At 42.4% G+C, this 17,026-nt stretch overlaps 1 long non-coding RNA gene across 1 annotated transcript in view; it reads right to left on the bottom strand.

The window, feature by feature from the left end:
* Positions 1-14,682, bottom strand: part of LOC144694416 (uncharacterized) — a 31,750-nt gene extending 17,068 nt beyond the window's left edge. Inside the window, exon 1 of the long non-coding RNA XR_013579745.1 lies at positions 14,566-14,682. This is a non-coding gene — a long non-coding RNA (uncharacterized LOC144694416). The remainder of the gene's footprint in view (positions 1-14,565) is intronic.
* Positions 14,683-17,026: the final 2,344 nt, after the last annotated feature.

Below are 17,026 nucleotides of genomic sequence, written 5' to 3'. Positions count from 1 at the left end.
TCCAATTTTCTACCTTCCCCCCCAAGTTTGGCAAAATTAGGCTCAATCTCGATCAGAAACAGCATTTCATCAACAATTCTGCAGGTCTGACACCTGTTGTCTTATGAGGGGTGATTCCATAATGGAAAAGAATACATGCTAATTTAGTCACTATAGAATCTCCAGATAATTTCTTCATACCAGATTTGAATGTCTCAACTGCTTTCTCGGCAAGTCTATTTGAAGAAGGGTGGTATGGAGATGTTTTCACGTGAACAACATCGTTGAGGCTTGTAAATCGGTTAAATTCAGCACTCGTGAATACTGTTCCATTGTCTGATAATAGCACTTCAGATAGTCTATTGATTGCAAAACTTTGTCGTAGTTTATCTATTGTAGTAGAAGATGTGAGCGACCTCACTTCGTATATGACCATCCATTTTGAATGAGAGTCTACGATAAGTAGAAATATTGTTTCTATAAAAGGTCCCACATAGTCGATGTGTACTCATACCCATGGCCTGCCTTCCTGGCCACTCCCAGGGGTGTAACGGAGCTGTTGCAGGTAATTTTTGTACTTGTTGACACTGCATACAACTTCTCACTAAGTTTTCTATTTCTCCATCCATTCCCGGCCACCACATATAGCTGCGTTCTATTGCCTTCATTTTGGAAATTCCAGGATGCGCACTGTGAAGTTCAGATAACAATGGCTTTCATCCCTTTGGAGGAACAATCACCCGAGCTCCCCACAATAAAATACCTTCTTGGCTGGTTATCTCGTATCTTCTCTGGAAATACGGTTTCATTTCATCAGATTCTTGTGTTTGTGACCAACCATGGAGAACTTGGGCCTGAGTCTCCTGGTCAGCGTGCGGGGTGGGCCCTGCTCACTGACATGTAAAATGACGCGCGGTGATGTTGGGCATGCGTCCTGACATCACCGCGCGTCATTCTGATCTTCAGTTCAGCGGGCACACGCCAGAGTTGGCTGCGTGGCCGCCGAACTGTCAAAGGCCTGTTAAGGCCATTAGGGAAGTAATTGAAACAATTAACAAGGCTGCTTGTCCAACCTTAAGGTTGGTGGGCAGGCGAAGAGCCCAGGCTGCCTTCGCATTTATCATGAAACCTCATCCACAGGCGGGATGAGGTTTCATGAAGGATTTATAAAACAAATACATTTTTTAAATAAAATTCATTGACATGTCCCAGCTCATGTGACACTGTCTGAGTTAATTTTTTTTTTCTTTATTTAAATCTTTCATAATCAAACTAATTTCCCTGAGGCAGCTCTGTGCTTCAGGGAGATTTCTGCGCTCTTTTGGGAGCATACGCAGGCCCCAACTCAGCCTCCTCCCCCCGCCTGCACAGGAAGTGCTCAGTGCTTCCGAGTGCGCGTCACACTGGCTGGGCCTTAATTGGTCCGTCCACATAAAATGGCAGCGAGCAGCTGATCACGGTTGGCGGGCAGGCCGGGAGCCCTGGCGGGCTTCTGAAAAGGCATGAAACCTCATCCACGGGCAGGATGAGGTTCCATGAGAATTTAAGAATCTCACAATATTTTAAAATTAAAGGTTGGACATGTCCCAACTCATGTGTAGTGTCACATGAGGGGACATGGCAAGGAAATTTTTTCTCAGCATTATTTAAAGTTTAAAATATGAGCCGATCTCCCTGAGGCAGCACTTTGCTTCAGGGAGATCTGTGCACTCTTCCGCGCGCATGCCCGAAAGAGCGCACTCCCGGCTGAGGGAATCCCCCCCCCTGCCCGCACAGGGAGCACATAGCTCCCTTAATTGGCCCGCCCACATTAAACGGCAGCGCACCCCCGACTGGGGGCGCCAATTGGAAGCCCACTCGACCCCACCCGTTCCTGCACTTCCATCCCGACAGGGGGAAAATGTTGCCCATGCTGTTTATTTACAAACTAAACTCAGCAGCTAAACTTGTGTGCTTACAACTTAAAACTCTTCACTCTTCAGTGTCTAACTCAAGACTCTGTCACAGAGAGATAGCCTGCGCTACTCTGCTATTGGGTATTAAGATCATGTGACCTTACATTACAATACTTGTTTTAAAAGTATATTACATATTGGATTACAACAACCCTTTGATGATAACATAGGCTATTGCTGTTCTAGATGCTAGGGGAAAAGGCATGTGGGGGAGTTTTCCTGAGGAGGGGATCAGCCTTCCTACGTATCCTCTGCTTTCCTGTGCTTGTTGCAGCCAAGTGCTGGTGAGCTATTGTAACCCATGTCAAGGTCCCTTTACTTAGAAATCCTTCCTTTTGACAGATCCAGTGTCTCAACCAGCCTGCCCTCTCTGATTGGTCAGGCAATTCACAGGCAGGATGTTCAGTTAAAGAACCTCGGCAAAGCCCACTCCAGCTGGCAATAGGTTCACAACCTGTTAATGGCCCCGCTGTTTGGCCAGGGACTAAGTTGTGAAAATTTTACTCATGGAGCTAGTGGGTCAGCAGAGCTTATAGTCAGGCTAAGAAGCACTTTCTTCTTTAAATATTCAGAGAGGAATACAGCACAAGATGCAGGGTTAGCATATTTTTTAACTACTCAGTCACATCATCATTCTTGTCATCTCAATGTGCTCTGACACCCACATAAATTTTGCAAAGTGAACAATTCATTTTTGGCATTCATGTAATTAAGGAGAGGTGGGCATATGTTGGATTATATTTAGTCACAGTAAAGAGAAGGTTATTTCAATAGATGAAATACAGGAATGTTTAATTATTTGCCTCAATCGAAAAAGTTGTTACTCAGGGCCTGAAATCTCATCTATGCCTACATTTTATCATCTCTGATGGAGGTGGATGCTGTGCATTTTCATATTCCTCCTCTTCCATGTGTTGTTGCAACTTCTGAAATTTGGTAACTAAGTTCTTCTCAATTGCAATGTTGTGAAACATACATTACAGCAACATATTATGGAGACTGCAAGGCCCTATGCCCCTTGAGCAGCCTAATCATCAGAAATGTTACTTCAAGATCCCAAACGTTCACTTGCTGCTTTTGTCTTCTTGTGCTTGTTCAACCTGGGGAGTTGGGAAATGTTTGAGTGTCAAGACTCAAAGTTACAGCAGATATATGTGGTCTCTTCAAAGCCGGCCTCAAAACTGGTTGCCTTCAAAATAACTTTATGCCACAGTGCTTTGCCTGAAGAAATGGGTGTAATGTTGTCTATCAAAGAAGGGTGTATCTATGAACAACTTTTGAAATGGTAGAAATGGGGTGCAAATACATTTCATTGAATTGAATTGCATTGCAGTGTGTGCTGGTGCTCACATGCACGCTGTATATTATGTCTTACCTCTGACAAAACCACTACAGCCACAAGTTGAGGCTGTTTCCTTTGTTGCTACTAGTAATCCCTGCTGAGTTGAATGAAGGTGTTGTGGTATCAGAGGAGAGCATCTGTGACCTCTTTGATGCTTTGATTGACACCATACTCATTCACATCAGCTATATCCCCCTTCAGTTTCCTGGGAGGAACCTGAGATGTAAAAATTCAGAAATAAAAACATAAAATACTGGAAATGTTCAGCAAGTCTGGCAGGAAGAAACAGGTCAACTGGCTGGAATTTTCCAGCCCCTCATGCCGGTGGGATCTTCTGGTCCCACTGGTGTGAACGGGGATTTCAATGGCTCACCAGCCCCGCCACAGGAGAACCTGGCGCGGGTGGGCTGGAAGATTCCAGTCACCATTTCAGATCAGCGACCCTTCATTGATAACTCTGTTTCTCTTTTCATAGATGCTGCCAGACCTCCTGAGCTTTTTTATTTTTATTTCATATTTCCAGCATCCACAGTTTTTTTGCTTTTGTGCTTATGTAAAAGTTCAGTGGGATTGCCACTTCCATTGCCATGATTAAAGATGGTTGATTGCATCTATTAATATGGCTAAAGATGGTATACATCCTTGGTGTCATTTGATTAAGTTGGTATAACTTCGAGCTGGTGCTGTCATGTCTCACTACAGGACTTGAGCACAGAATGTGAGCGGTTATAATGCACTACGGAGGGAGTAGACACTGTCAGAAGTGCCATGCTTCAGGTACAACATTAAACCTATCTAGATGATCTGGTGATTCAGGTGAATGTTGAAGATCACATACCACTGTTCAAAGAGCAGGGTTTATTTTCCCAATGTCCTGGCCAATATTCATTCCTCAACCAACACCATAAAAACCGATAATGGTATGGTTCGTCTCATTGCCCATGTTGGATATCACTCTGTACAAAACAGCTGCCACAAAATAACAATCATTGCACTCAATAATGAAATGTAGATGATGTGCTTTGTAATTTTTTTGAGAGATGTGCTAAGGCTTTATCTAAATGCAAGTGTCTCTTTCTGAGCCTGAGTCATTTTTAATACACTTTCTTTTGAAGGTCCAATTAAGACAGTGCAGAATGGTATGGATAGATCATGTACCTCTTCTGCTGCACTTCCTTATTCAGGAACCACATCAACTTGAGATTTGATGTGATACTGATACTGTAGAGTAAGCAGCGACAAATCTCTTGCAGTAACTGCTTTGCTGCACCATTTCTCTGGCTGCATTGCAAAAAATGCAGCTGTTCAAACACTTTTTTTCTGGCACAAAATGAGTCAATGAGAAAATAAGTCAAGTCAAAAGGTTTGCAAGTGGCAGAGTGTGAGCCTTAATAGGCTTTTCAAAGCTACTTAACTATGGGAATAAGCCTTCAATATGAAACATTCATTAATTTATGAGGTCCTGATCAACATCAACTTGGGGTTTCTGAGGATGCACAGGGAACAAAAGAAGATAGCTTTATATCAAACTCCACAAGCTTTGCAGCAATGCACCAGAAACAATCACTTGCTAATGCTAATATTATTTGAGCAATGCACACTTGGAAGTCACACTTTTAAAGTTTCCAAACACATTGTTCTTCTGGATGGGAAATAGGGCAAAGCAGAACTATATGTCTCAGCTGGGAAAGGAAAATAGTAACAGCTGTACAGTTTCATGTAACTCTGAGCATCTGACTAAATACCAGCAAGGGTAAAGGCCCAAGGGTTAAAGCTAGAAGCGGGGAATAAAATTGAGAGTTTGGTAATACATCCTCAAAAAAACTTTTGTTTGATTTTTATGGAACATACAAAATTGGCTGATTGATAGAAAACAGAGAGTAGTGGTGAATGGTTGTTTTTTGGACTGGAGGAAGCTTTTCGTTGTGTTCCCCAGGGGTCAGTGTTAGGATGCCTGCTTTTCTTGATATACATTAATGACCTAAACTTGGGTGTACAGGGCACAATTTCAAAATCTGCAGATGACACAAAACTTGTAAGTATTGTGAACTGTGAAAAGGATAGTATTAAACTTCATAAGGACAAAGTCAGGCTGGTGGAATGGACGAACAAGGCAGATGAAATATAATGCAGAGAGAAGTGTTATATTCTGACAGGAAGGAGGAGGGGAAGCAATACAAAGTAAGGGGTACAATTCTAAAGGAGGTGCAAGAGCAGCAGGACCTGGAGATATATATTCACAAATCATTGAAGGTGACAAAGCAGTTTAAGAGAGTGGTTAATAAAGCATGTGGGATCCTGGACTTTATAAATAGAAGCATACAGTACAAAACCAGGGAGTTATGATAAACCTGTATAAAATACCCGTTCGGCTTGAACTGGAGTATTGTCTACAGTTTTCGGCATCAAACTTTAGGGAAGATGTGAAGGCATTAGAGAGGGTGCAGAAAAGATTTATGAGAATGGTTCCAGGGGTGAGGAACTTCAGTTACATGGATAGGTTGGAGAAGCTACGGTTGTTCTCCTTGGAGAAGATTGAGAGGATATTTGATAGAGGTGTTCAAAATCATGAAGGGTCTGGACAGAGTAGGTTAGAAGAAACTGATTCCATTGGTGGAAGGATCAAGAACCAGAGGACACTGATTTGACTGGTAAAAGAAGCAATGGTGACAGGGTGAAAAGCAAGTGGTTAAGATCTGAAATTTACTGCCTGAGACCGTGATGGAAGCAGATTCAATTGTGGCTTTCAAAAGATAATTATCTGAAGAGAAAAAAAATTGCAGGGCTACAGAGGAAAGGCATGGGAGCAGGACTACGTGATAAAAGCAGAAAACTGCAGGTGCTGGAAATCCAAAACAAAAACAGAAACAGAAATACCTGGAAAAACTCAGCAAGTCTGGCAGCATTGGTGGAGAAGAGCACAGTTAGTGAGTTGCTCTTGCAGAGAGCCAGCAGACATGCCAGACCAAATCGCCTGCTTCTGTGTTGTAAGATAATTAGCCATAGTCAATGAGGGACCATAGGCATCTCACTCTGTTAGAGAGAGAGAGACAAGTATATAACTTGAGAGGTAACATTCCACATCAAGCATGGGGCAGGCCTCCATGTACTACCACAGCCAATACAGGGATCAAACCTGCGTAGTTAGCATCATTCTGCACCACACTCTTGTCATCTAGCCAAATGATCTAACCAATCCCCACTCTGTGCTATAACCATTCTATGATTCTATATTTTTGGTAATATGTGTACATTTACCAGCAAGGGAAAATAGAAATACTTTGAGGTACCGTGCTAAGAAAGAAAAAAATTATTTTTAATCAGTTACTCCATATCTCCATCTCATTAACTTCACCGGTTATGAGAATGTTCTTTGTGTGCCGAAGGATAAACTGTGCATAATAATATGGATAAACAGTTAGTTAACTATTCAAATAATACTTTGAAGTTTACCCAGTGAAGTAAGATTGTGATGATTGTGAACATTTCTGTAAATCTTTCTTCCTTGCCTAAAGTGGATTATTAATTATGAGATTGTTATAACATTATGAAAGTTATAACCAATTATTCATAGTCTTTGGAACAATTTATGGGTAAACAGAGGAACTGGAAGAAGGAACAGATAAATATGCAGATATGAAACTGTTCAGTGTGTTGCAGTCCAAGCATTTCCCATACATCAGCCCCACAAGCTTCCTGTCACCTAAGGCCCCTAGAGAAGCAGAGTAAGCAGAGTAGATTTCAGGCATGTTGGGGTAGAAGGCATATCTTGAAGGCATCATTGAAGGCTGCATTGCCAATTATTAACTATACTAGATTAACTTTGTCATTCACCAGTTGCGGCAATTACAAAATTCAATGCAAGCACTAACCTCCTCAGCTCAGGAGACAACCAATGTCTCATGCAGGTGTCTCAGCTATTATTCCATCAGGTCTGTTATCAAAACAGTCACTGTAAAATGTCTGGTTGTGCAACTTTGGTCTGCCAGTACAAAGACTTTGGTGTAAAATTTACTCTTTTATGCTGAACACATACTTGGAATTAAAATAGAAAAACAACTTGCTTAATAAAATTCAGATGAATAGTGCCCGTTTTTTGTATGCTATTACTGACCACAGTGGTCCAAAATGAGGTCTAGCACATGCACGCACACAATTCTGATATAAGTCATGCTGCATGTTATTTTGGTGAGGGCATTAGTGTGGGCACAGTGGGCGTCTGCCAGAAGTCTATAGACAGATCATGAAACCAATCAGCTTGCAATACTGATTTGATGCCAGTGCTGCCATTTTGGAGCAATATTATAGCTTAAGTCCACTCCTAATCACATACTGTTTATCAGCAGGAATGCTCACTGCCACTACCAGCACTATTTAAAAGGATTATAACTACTTTCAGGTTAGTTGTTGATTTGATTTCTACAGGCTCTTGTTACAATTGTAGAAGCGTTTGGTGTTTTCTAGAATTCTTTAATGTTTCTAAAGTCTGCAGGAAGTGATATAGCAGGTGCTGAAGGAGTTGGACTGCCTTCAAGACTTTTGCACCAACCAAATTGTCCCGAACATGGGTACAGTAGTAAGCATTTCTCTTGGAACACAGCATGACTGGGAGAATGAGCAGAGGCAATACAGAGCAGAGCCAGTTGCTAGAAGAAGGAGCAGGGAAAAAGAGCTCTTAGCAGGAGACCATATCTGCCCAGGATACTCAGGGAGCAATCCTACCTGAACCTCAGCTGGGAGCAATCCTACCTGAACCTCAGTAAGGAACAATGCGCCAGACATCTATGCTTTAGTAGGTCCTTACTGAGATCTGCTGCAAAACAGCTCATCAGGCTGCGATACCAGTAAATGCAACCTCAATTTCCCATTCACCAAGAGTCCCACATTCCTTATCTTCCCTCAGCTGTCACCATAACATTGACCCTGAGGCAAAAATAAAAGCCACTGCAAAATAAACATTCCAAACCAAATTTATAAATGAAACCATGCAACATTACATATAAACTTAAACACCCTTGTGCATTTGCTCTGTGTCTGTTATCTGTGTGCCTTTCTCTGTCCTGATGCTTCTGTGCAGTTCTACCCAAATGGCTGCAGTATGGTTGGTAGGAGGCTGCTGACTTCATTTGCGAAGACTGCAAATGGCCTTGCAGGATGATCTCGAGCAGCTCTGGGACTGCACCACCTCAGCCAAGGTGAGAGCATTCTGGGCTGGCTGACTGATGAGTAACAGCAAGGACACTAGCAGAGTGGCAAGGTGACAGGACAAGTGCTGTCAGTCTGAGTGTGCCATGAGCAACTGCCACCATCCTGGGGCAGTGCCTCTGCAATCTGCATGCCCCTTTGGGCACTGGAATCTGCATTGATGATGACAGCGGTCTGAGCTTGCATGGCAGCAAGCTGAGCTTCCTTTGCAGACTTTTGTTGAAGCTGCTTATTTTGCAACAAAAACTGAGACGTCAAGATTCAAGTATTGCATCTTGGCTGAGACCACAAGTGTGCTAATGGATTTGATCCCACTTCCTGGAAAACATAGACTTCAAGCTCTGTGTAAAACCCTATGCCAAGTTGGTGCCGGACTCCACCTTGCTCCTTGACATTAATGCAAGACTTTTGGGCACTCTTCCCAATGCATCAAGTATTTTGTTGTCTATACCCATAAACCTTCATCTGTAGTCTGAGTCATTGATATTCTCATCTGAGTTTTCAGCAACAGAAGTCAAGTGAGCTGGTGCCTGCCAGGTCCTTGCTCCATGAGTTGACTGCAGTACACTTGTGCTTGTCGTTTCACCACAAGCAGATCCCTCCTCTAACCCTTGAAGATATCTGCAGTGTCAGCATCTTAGTTTGTGGCTGTGAATGTGAAATCAAATGACAATATGTTCTCATCATCACTCTTTTCATGATGTTCCTCCACTGCCTGGCCAGATTGCACTTCATGGGTATTTGAAAGGTAAAAGGTACAAGGGTAAGGTTGTGGTGAGGGGAGGGGGGAAATGTAGAAGATGTATGCTTACAACATCTGCAGCTTACAAGACGGAAGAGTTTGTGAGATGAGAAGGAAGTGGGAAATGAGAAGGAAGATTAAGTAAACTTGGAGGACACTGTTGTCTTCAATGGTTCAACTCAGGCATGGGCCATGACCTCAGCAATGGCCAGCACCACCTTCTCCAAAGGGAGTTACAGCATGTGGGTCCACCTCTCCCTTTGGGTTGTACAAAACCTTCTGCAAAAGAAAGGGAAGAGTGTCGGTGAATGTTGTACAATAGGTTTCGTTGATATGGCTGTCATGGTTGCATAGCTGGCAGTATGTGCAAGTTGTGAGATGTGGGTGCGAGGCTTTCAGCAGTGCTAATACGTGAGGGTGAGATGAAGCGTTATGCATGTTAGAAGTTAGTCCTGATTGATAAGTATTCCTGGTAGTTAAAGGATGGGGAGTGTGGTGAATTGAGCAGTAGCTGAAGCAAGTGATGCAGCTGATGGAATATGTCATTTGGAGATATATACAGCAAAGGCTATGAGTCCTGACAACGATAATGGTACTGAAGACTTGTGCTGCAGGACAAGCCGTGCCCGTAGCCAAGCTGTTCCAGTACAGCTGCAAATCCAGAAATGTGGAAAATTGCCCAGGTACGTTCTATTCACAAAAAGCAAGAAAAATCCAAGCCAACCAATTACCACCCCATCAGCCCTCTCTCAATCATCATCAAAGTGATGGAAGGTGTTGTCAACAGTGCTTTCAAGTGGCACTTACACAGCAATAACCTGCTCACTGACACTCAGTTTGTGTTTTGCTAGGGCCACTCAGCTCTTGACCTCATTTCAGCCTTGATTCAAATATGGACAAAAGAGCTGAACTCAAGAAGGGAGGTGACAGTAACATCAAGCCAACATTTGACTGAGTGTGGCATCAAGGAGCCCTGGTAAAATTGAAGTCCATGGGAATCAGGGGGAAAACACTTTACTGATTGGAGTCATACCTGGTTCACAGAAAAATGGCTGTGGTTGTTGGAGGTCATCACTGCAGGAATTCCTCAGGGCAGTGTCCTAGCCCCAACCATCTTCAGCTGCTTCATCAATGACCTTCCTTCCATCATAAAGCCAGAAGTGGGGAAGTTCGCCGATGATTGCACAATGTTCAGCACCATTTGCGACTCCTCAGATACTGTAGCAGTTCATGTCCACCTAGACTATAGACAGGCTTGGGCTGATAAGCAGCAAGTAACATTCATGTCACACAATGACCATCTCCAACAAGAGAGAGTTTAACCAGCTCCCCTTGACATTCAACGGCATTACCATCACTGAATCCACAACTATCAACTGCCTAGGGATTACCATTGACCAGAAACTGAACTGGATCAGCCATATAAATACTGTGGTTACAAGAACAGTCAGAGATTGGGAATTCTGATGCATGTAACTCATCTCCTGACTCCCAAAGCCTGTCTACCATCTAAAAGATACAAGTCAGGAATGTGACAGAATATTCCTATCATGAAGATATTAATGTATGTAATGTTATTGGAAATTATTTTAAATTGGACTTGTAGTAGGGTCTGTGTCTGTGGGTGTGAGTCTGTGTGTCTTAATTAGATTAAAGCCAAATAGTCTGGGTCCTTTGATGTATAGTGGTTTTGGGATGTTAAACAGTAAGGTAGAGGGTACATTTGCATTTTGTTGAATAAACCATTCAAAGACTGGGTGTGAAATCTTGTACCTAGCTAGGAGACACCAAGCAATATGTTTATATTACTAATAAAATTGGTACTATGAAAGGGGTTTTATTGTTAGAAGACGTGGAGTTCAAAAGGCCAGGTGATACAATGAGAATTTGCATTCAAAGAGAAGGCTAGGTATATACAGAAAAAGAGTTTTGTGCGTGTGGGTCAGAGGCATGTAACATCTAAGCAGCCCGTAAGCCCTACAACTGTCTGCAAAGGAAACAAATTGCAAGGGACCTCATTTTGAATTCATAAGATAAAATGTTCTTTACCTGGTGTCTGTTTAAGCCTGTGAGTTATTGTTGCTTTGGTGAAGATTTAGCTAGGACTGACTAATTTGGGGATTTCTTTAAAAGTTATTATGGTAGTAATTTGTAGACATGTGTATGTATTTAATTCCTTGTTAAATTAATAAATGTTTAATCTAATTTATATAAAAACCTCTGGAGGCTTGGTGGTTTCACTTCTGAATTCAGAACTGCATCTCCAACATACCAATTGAAAATATAGGTTATGACAGTTGTTTTAAGTTTCCCTCTAGGATTTTAAATTACTCAGCCTTTACCAACTGCTGTGTTATAATATTTCCACTTGCCTGGATGAATGCAGCTCCAACAACACTCAAGCTCTACACCATCCAGGACAAAACAGTCCGCTTGATTGGAATCCCTCAAAGGGCCATGCAGCGCTTCCTTATTCTCTGCCTTCTATCTTAATTGGAAAAAGTCTTGTCATCACTAATTGCAATTGTTCATTACCCTTTTATTTTCTAATGCTATCTCAGAATTTGCTGAATTTTAGCCTTTTTTTAATTTTGGGGTCAGCTGTGGCTCAATGGTGGCACTCCTGGTTCTAAGTGAGTGGGTTCAAGTCCCACTCTAAAAATTTGAATACAGAATCCAGGCTGACATTGCAGGGCAATACTGTGGTGGTGCTGCAACGTTGGAGGAGCCATCATTCAGAAGGGGTATTAAACCAATGCCTTGTCTGCCTTCTCAGGTGGATATGACGTATTCCAATGTGCTATTTTGAAAAAGAGGTCTTCTCCCCAGTGTCTCGGCCAATATTTATCCTTCAACCAACATCACTAAACCAGATTATCTAATCATTATCATACTGATGTTTGTGAGATATTGCTGTGTGCAAATTGCCATATTTCCTACAACACTAACTGCACCTCAAAAGTATTTAATTGGCTGTAAAGCACTTTGGGACTCCCAGTGATCATAATAAATGCAAGTCTTTTTATTTGTTCCTAGATTTTTGAGAATTGAGTCTTTTATATTGGTGAATTGTAAAATACAATCAAACTGCCTAGGTGACAATTCATCCCGAACCCTCCTTATTCTCCAAGGCTTCCTTATATATTGATAATGATTTCAGAATAATCATTTTTCCCACATCACAATTATGTTAAAATGTTTATCTAAAGGATCTTATTCTTGTTCTTGGATCTTATATTGTACAGGAGACTGCCCAGTTCCAGATGTCTTTTTCAAACTTATAATTAAAATATTTATTGCTTTCATTAACAATGCATTTTGAGGAAAATATATCAACTAACGTGAGGTGATCAACATTACAACAGAGAAAACAAATCTTGTAAATAGTTAACAATTTGAGGAATCCAAAGCTGAAATACCTTGAAGAAAATGTAGAAAGGGGATAATGAAAATGTTGGAGATAACAGATAGTTGGTGGGGGGGAATAGAATCAGTGGTCGAAATTTTGTAACAGCTAGCTGTCTACAAGATGCTAAAAAAAAGACAGGAACGACATGATGATTATAACTTATATTGGTCTATATGAGAAAAAACGTGTTTAGTACTTGTTCATTGAGTTGGACTTACCATTTCACTGCCACTTGGCAAGTAATTAAATCAATAAAAATAATAGGAAATCAATTGATGAGAGCACTGACTGGCTCTCCAACATTTTCCTTGGGTAAACTATTTCTGACTGTGCCTATGGAGCAGGGGAAGACAGTAGGGAAGAAAACCTGCATACCAATTAACCTGTACCACTGTCGCAGACCATCAATGGGATTCTCAGATGTGGCATTAATGCAGTTCTGAAAGCAAGTTGTCTGCTAGATATCCAAAAAAAAAACTAGCAATAAATAAATAGAACGGCATGAAAAGGAAATAGGGGGCGAATAAAGGAGTATTTTAAAAGCGACAGCTTTCCATTTAACAGTCGGGCTTGGAATGAAATGTTCAGAAAGTTTTTTTAAAAAGAGCTGATAACTTGCTTCCAGCGCCTGTGGAAAGCATAGTTTGTTGGATCTGGAGTTTGTAGGGTGAGATCACGTGAGGAGAGGAGCCCTGGAATTCAGCTCAGAAATGGCAAGAACACAGGCTGGAGGCTGAAAGTTTAGGAATCCGCACAACGCAGCCAAGAGACGCTGTCACTGTTAAAATCTTTTCACACTCGGGTGAGTGCAAAACAGTCTTTTGCCAATCTCGCAGTCTTCTGCTTCAGAGCAAAGAGGAAAATGGACGAGTCTTGCAGATGTCAAGGAGAAAACTTGAGGGCATGTTGTTAAAAAGGAAGGTTTTTGCCAGTGCGGATTTATCGGAAAGCAGCGGAAGATGGCGACTCGATCACCTTTTAGTTGCCCCGGGTTCATATGTGAAGTGTTCAGATGCATGTTTAAAGGTTGCTTTCTGCACACTCTTACCATGCAACCCGGTAAATTTGGCGTAAAATGAATGAGCCAGTCCCCAAGGGAAGCGCGCGCGGTGCGGGGCGGGGGGGGAGGAACGTGGGGTCGCTTGAACTTCAGGCTAAAGATCATTGCTTATTAAAAACAAATGCAGTGGCAAGTATGATAACATTTAAAAACTTGTTATATAGCACTTAATAAGTGGCGTTTTGCATAAATTAAAGAAAATGTACCAGCGATAACTGGTTTTGCTGTATCAGTTATGTGAGAATTTGGGCGTAAAATCAGATTTAATAGGGAGAGAAAGAGCGTTTTGCATTCTTGAGTGTTTATTTACCAAATGACGGCATGGATACGAAGCAGAGTTTCCAGTTTGAGTAAGGAGGCGAGAGGTTCAGTAAACACAGCCCTAATGGAGAGAGACAGATCATCAATCAACTTTATGGTTAGGGAAGGTGAGGGGGAATTTGGGAGGTGAGACCAACCCCAGGTTCTCTGAGGAGGGCAGCGTGTTTTTAAACTTTTTTTTTTCGCTTGTGAGGAAGAAAGGTTGAGGCGCCGGTAGGGCCGGGGGTTAGAAGCGGCAGGGTGGGCCGAATGGTCTCGAATTCTGGGCTTGTTGATTCTGTGTAGGCGCCGGTCCCGATTCCTCCGGCCAAATACCTGCCGAATAAACGGTAAACACGAAGAAATATATTTTATTTATTTTTAAACCTGCCAGACGAGTATTAACTTAAAACCAAAACCGCATCCAAACTCTGCGTTTCTTTCCTCCAGCACTTTCTGCCATTTAATACCCTGCTCCTTCAGGTTTGTTTACTTCGTCATTTTATTGCAAACCACCCATCTTTCTAAAAAAAAAACAGTAGCCTATAGATTGTATTTAAAAATAATTATTACCAGGACGGCATTTCTGATTTTGAGGTGAGATTTCGCATTGAGTGAATTTTCTTACTTTGCTGCAGATTCCCGATACCCGGACCGAACTCGCTGATAAATTGGAGCAAGGGAGTTGGTCTGATTCTTAAAATCTATAAAGGGCCGCCGTGTAAAGCGAGTGGGAGCTTTTTCCCTTGGCCGGGGCTGGTCGTCGCTGCCATGGTGACGGGGCCTGGTGCCCTCTCAACTGCTGCCACGGTAACAGGGCCTGGTGCCTTATCAGCTGTTGCCATGGTAACGGGGCCTGGTGCCCTCTCAACTGCTGCAACGGTAACGGGGCCTGGTGCCTTATCAGTTGTTGCCATGGTAACGGGGCCTGGTGCCCTCACAGCTGCTGCCACGGTAACGGGGCCTGGTGCCTTATCAGCTGTTGCCATTGTATCGGGGCCTGGTGCCCTCACAGCTGCTGCCATGGTAACGGGGCCTGGTGCCCTCTCAGGTGCTGCCACGGTAACGGGGCCTGGTGCCCTCTCAGTTGCTGCCATGGTAACGGGGCCTGGGGCCCTCTCAGTTGCTGCCATGGAAACGGGGCCTGGTGCCCTATCAGCTGCTGCCATAGTGACAGGAGTCTGATGCCCTCTCAGCTGCTGCCATGGTAACGGGGTCTGGTGCTCTATCAGCTTCTGCCATGGTAACGGGGCCTGTTGCCCTCTCAGCTGCTGCCATGGTGACGGAGCCAGGTGCCCTCTCAGCTGCTGCCATGGTAACAGAGTCTGGTGTTCTCTCAGCTGCTGCCATGGTGACGGGGCCTGATGCCCTCTCAGCTGCTGCCATGGTAACAGGGTCTGGTGTCTTCTCAACTGCTGCCATGGTAATGAGGCCTGGTGCCCTCTCAGCTGCTGCCTTGGTAGCGGGGCCTGGTGCCCTCTCCGCTGCTGCCATGGTTACAGGGCCTGGTGCCCTCTCAGCTGCTGCCATGGATACGGGGCCTGGTGCCCTCTCAGCTGCTGCCATGGTTACGGGGCCTGGTGCCCTCTCAGCCGCTGCCATGGTGACGGGGTCTGGTGCTCTCTCAGCCCTGCCCTGCCTCTAGCCGACAGCTGCAAGACTGACAGCCCTGCCATTGTTTTGGAGGCTGTTTTGTCGTTGGCAGTGGACACTATTGAAACATTGATTAAAGAGATGCAGAAATGCACCAGTGTTGGTTGGCGTCTTCTGCGGCATGGATTACTTGTTTTTTTAAAAAACAGTTTAAATATGGGGAGAACAATCCCTGTACTGTAACTTATTGTTTGTATAGTTGTCTTTGAAATTCTGACATTTTGCATGTTAGATTAATTTTGTATTGTTGAATTATAATAAATCTATGTAACTTATTGTCTGCATTGTTGTCTTCGGAAATTCTGACATTTTGCATCTTAAGTTAGTTTTGTATTGTTGAACTATAATCTGTTCATCATTCTGATGTCAGTCAATTTATGTAGATTATAGAGAGATGAGGAGTTGAGATTTTGCTTGAAATTCCAGGAGGTCCTTTATTAAATATGCTTCAAATTCATTTTTAGTTTTAATGTACCTTCATTTCTCTTCATACGTTTGCAAAAATTGTAAAGATTTTATGTTTAAAGCAGTGTTTAAAATGCTCAGAAAAATAGTTTATGTGAACCTTTCCCTATATGCCAATTAGAAATTAAGCTGTGAACCTTGGACATTTCTTCGATGTTTTGTTAGTGAGTTCTTAGTCCTATTATGACCATACCCTATTCTCGCATTCAATTTGATAATAAAATGCAGTTCTCCAACCCATTACTCCTTTACCTTTAGTGCTGAGGTGAATGTTAACTATAAATAAAACCTTAAACGAATATATTACCCTCCTAGTAGGCATTCCAAACATAGTGCAGAAGGTCTGTCAGCTGAGGGGATGGTATATTTATATAAGACAGGCAATGCTCAGCACTAAACGTGATTTTTAATGATTATCATGTTAAGTTGTGTTGTTTTTAGACAGTTGGAACATTCTGAATATTGATGTAGGAATGGGTTAATGACTGTGACAGTTGAGTTACATTGGTATTCAGTAACTGAGTTAGAAAATGAACCAGTGTAGGTAAATTTTAAGATAAAACAAAGATGGAGTTCTAATTCATCCCATTGTTCCTCCTCTTCATCCTGTTTCTGGATTAGACAGAATAGTCAGCCAATCAGGTTTGACTGCTTAGAACCAAATTCTGAATGTTAGTGGCAAGTACATACAGCATCAATCTTCTCAAATCACCAACACAGAAAATAGTCTCTGGCAGGGAAGCTCTATTGTTTTTTCTGTCATACATTTCTATCTTTTCTATTTGGCAGATTAATACCAAAATCACAATAGATTTTATTTCTCAATACATCAAAACTTATTAAATGGTACCTATCATTGCATGGTTTAATTAAACACCTAAAGAAGTAATAGGAATATTTTCATGATTGCAATTAA

This window comes from Cetorhinus maximus, chromosome 20 (assembly GCF_964194155.1).
Source record: "Cetorhinus maximus chromosome 20, sCetMax3.hap1.1, whole genome shotgun sequence".
NCBI lineage: Eukaryota > Metazoa > Chordata > Chondrichthyes > Lamniformes > Cetorhinidae > Cetorhinus > Cetorhinus maximus.
The sequence above is the reverse complement of the archived record's forward strand: the minus strand, read 5'-3'. Positions and strand labels throughout refer to the sequence as shown.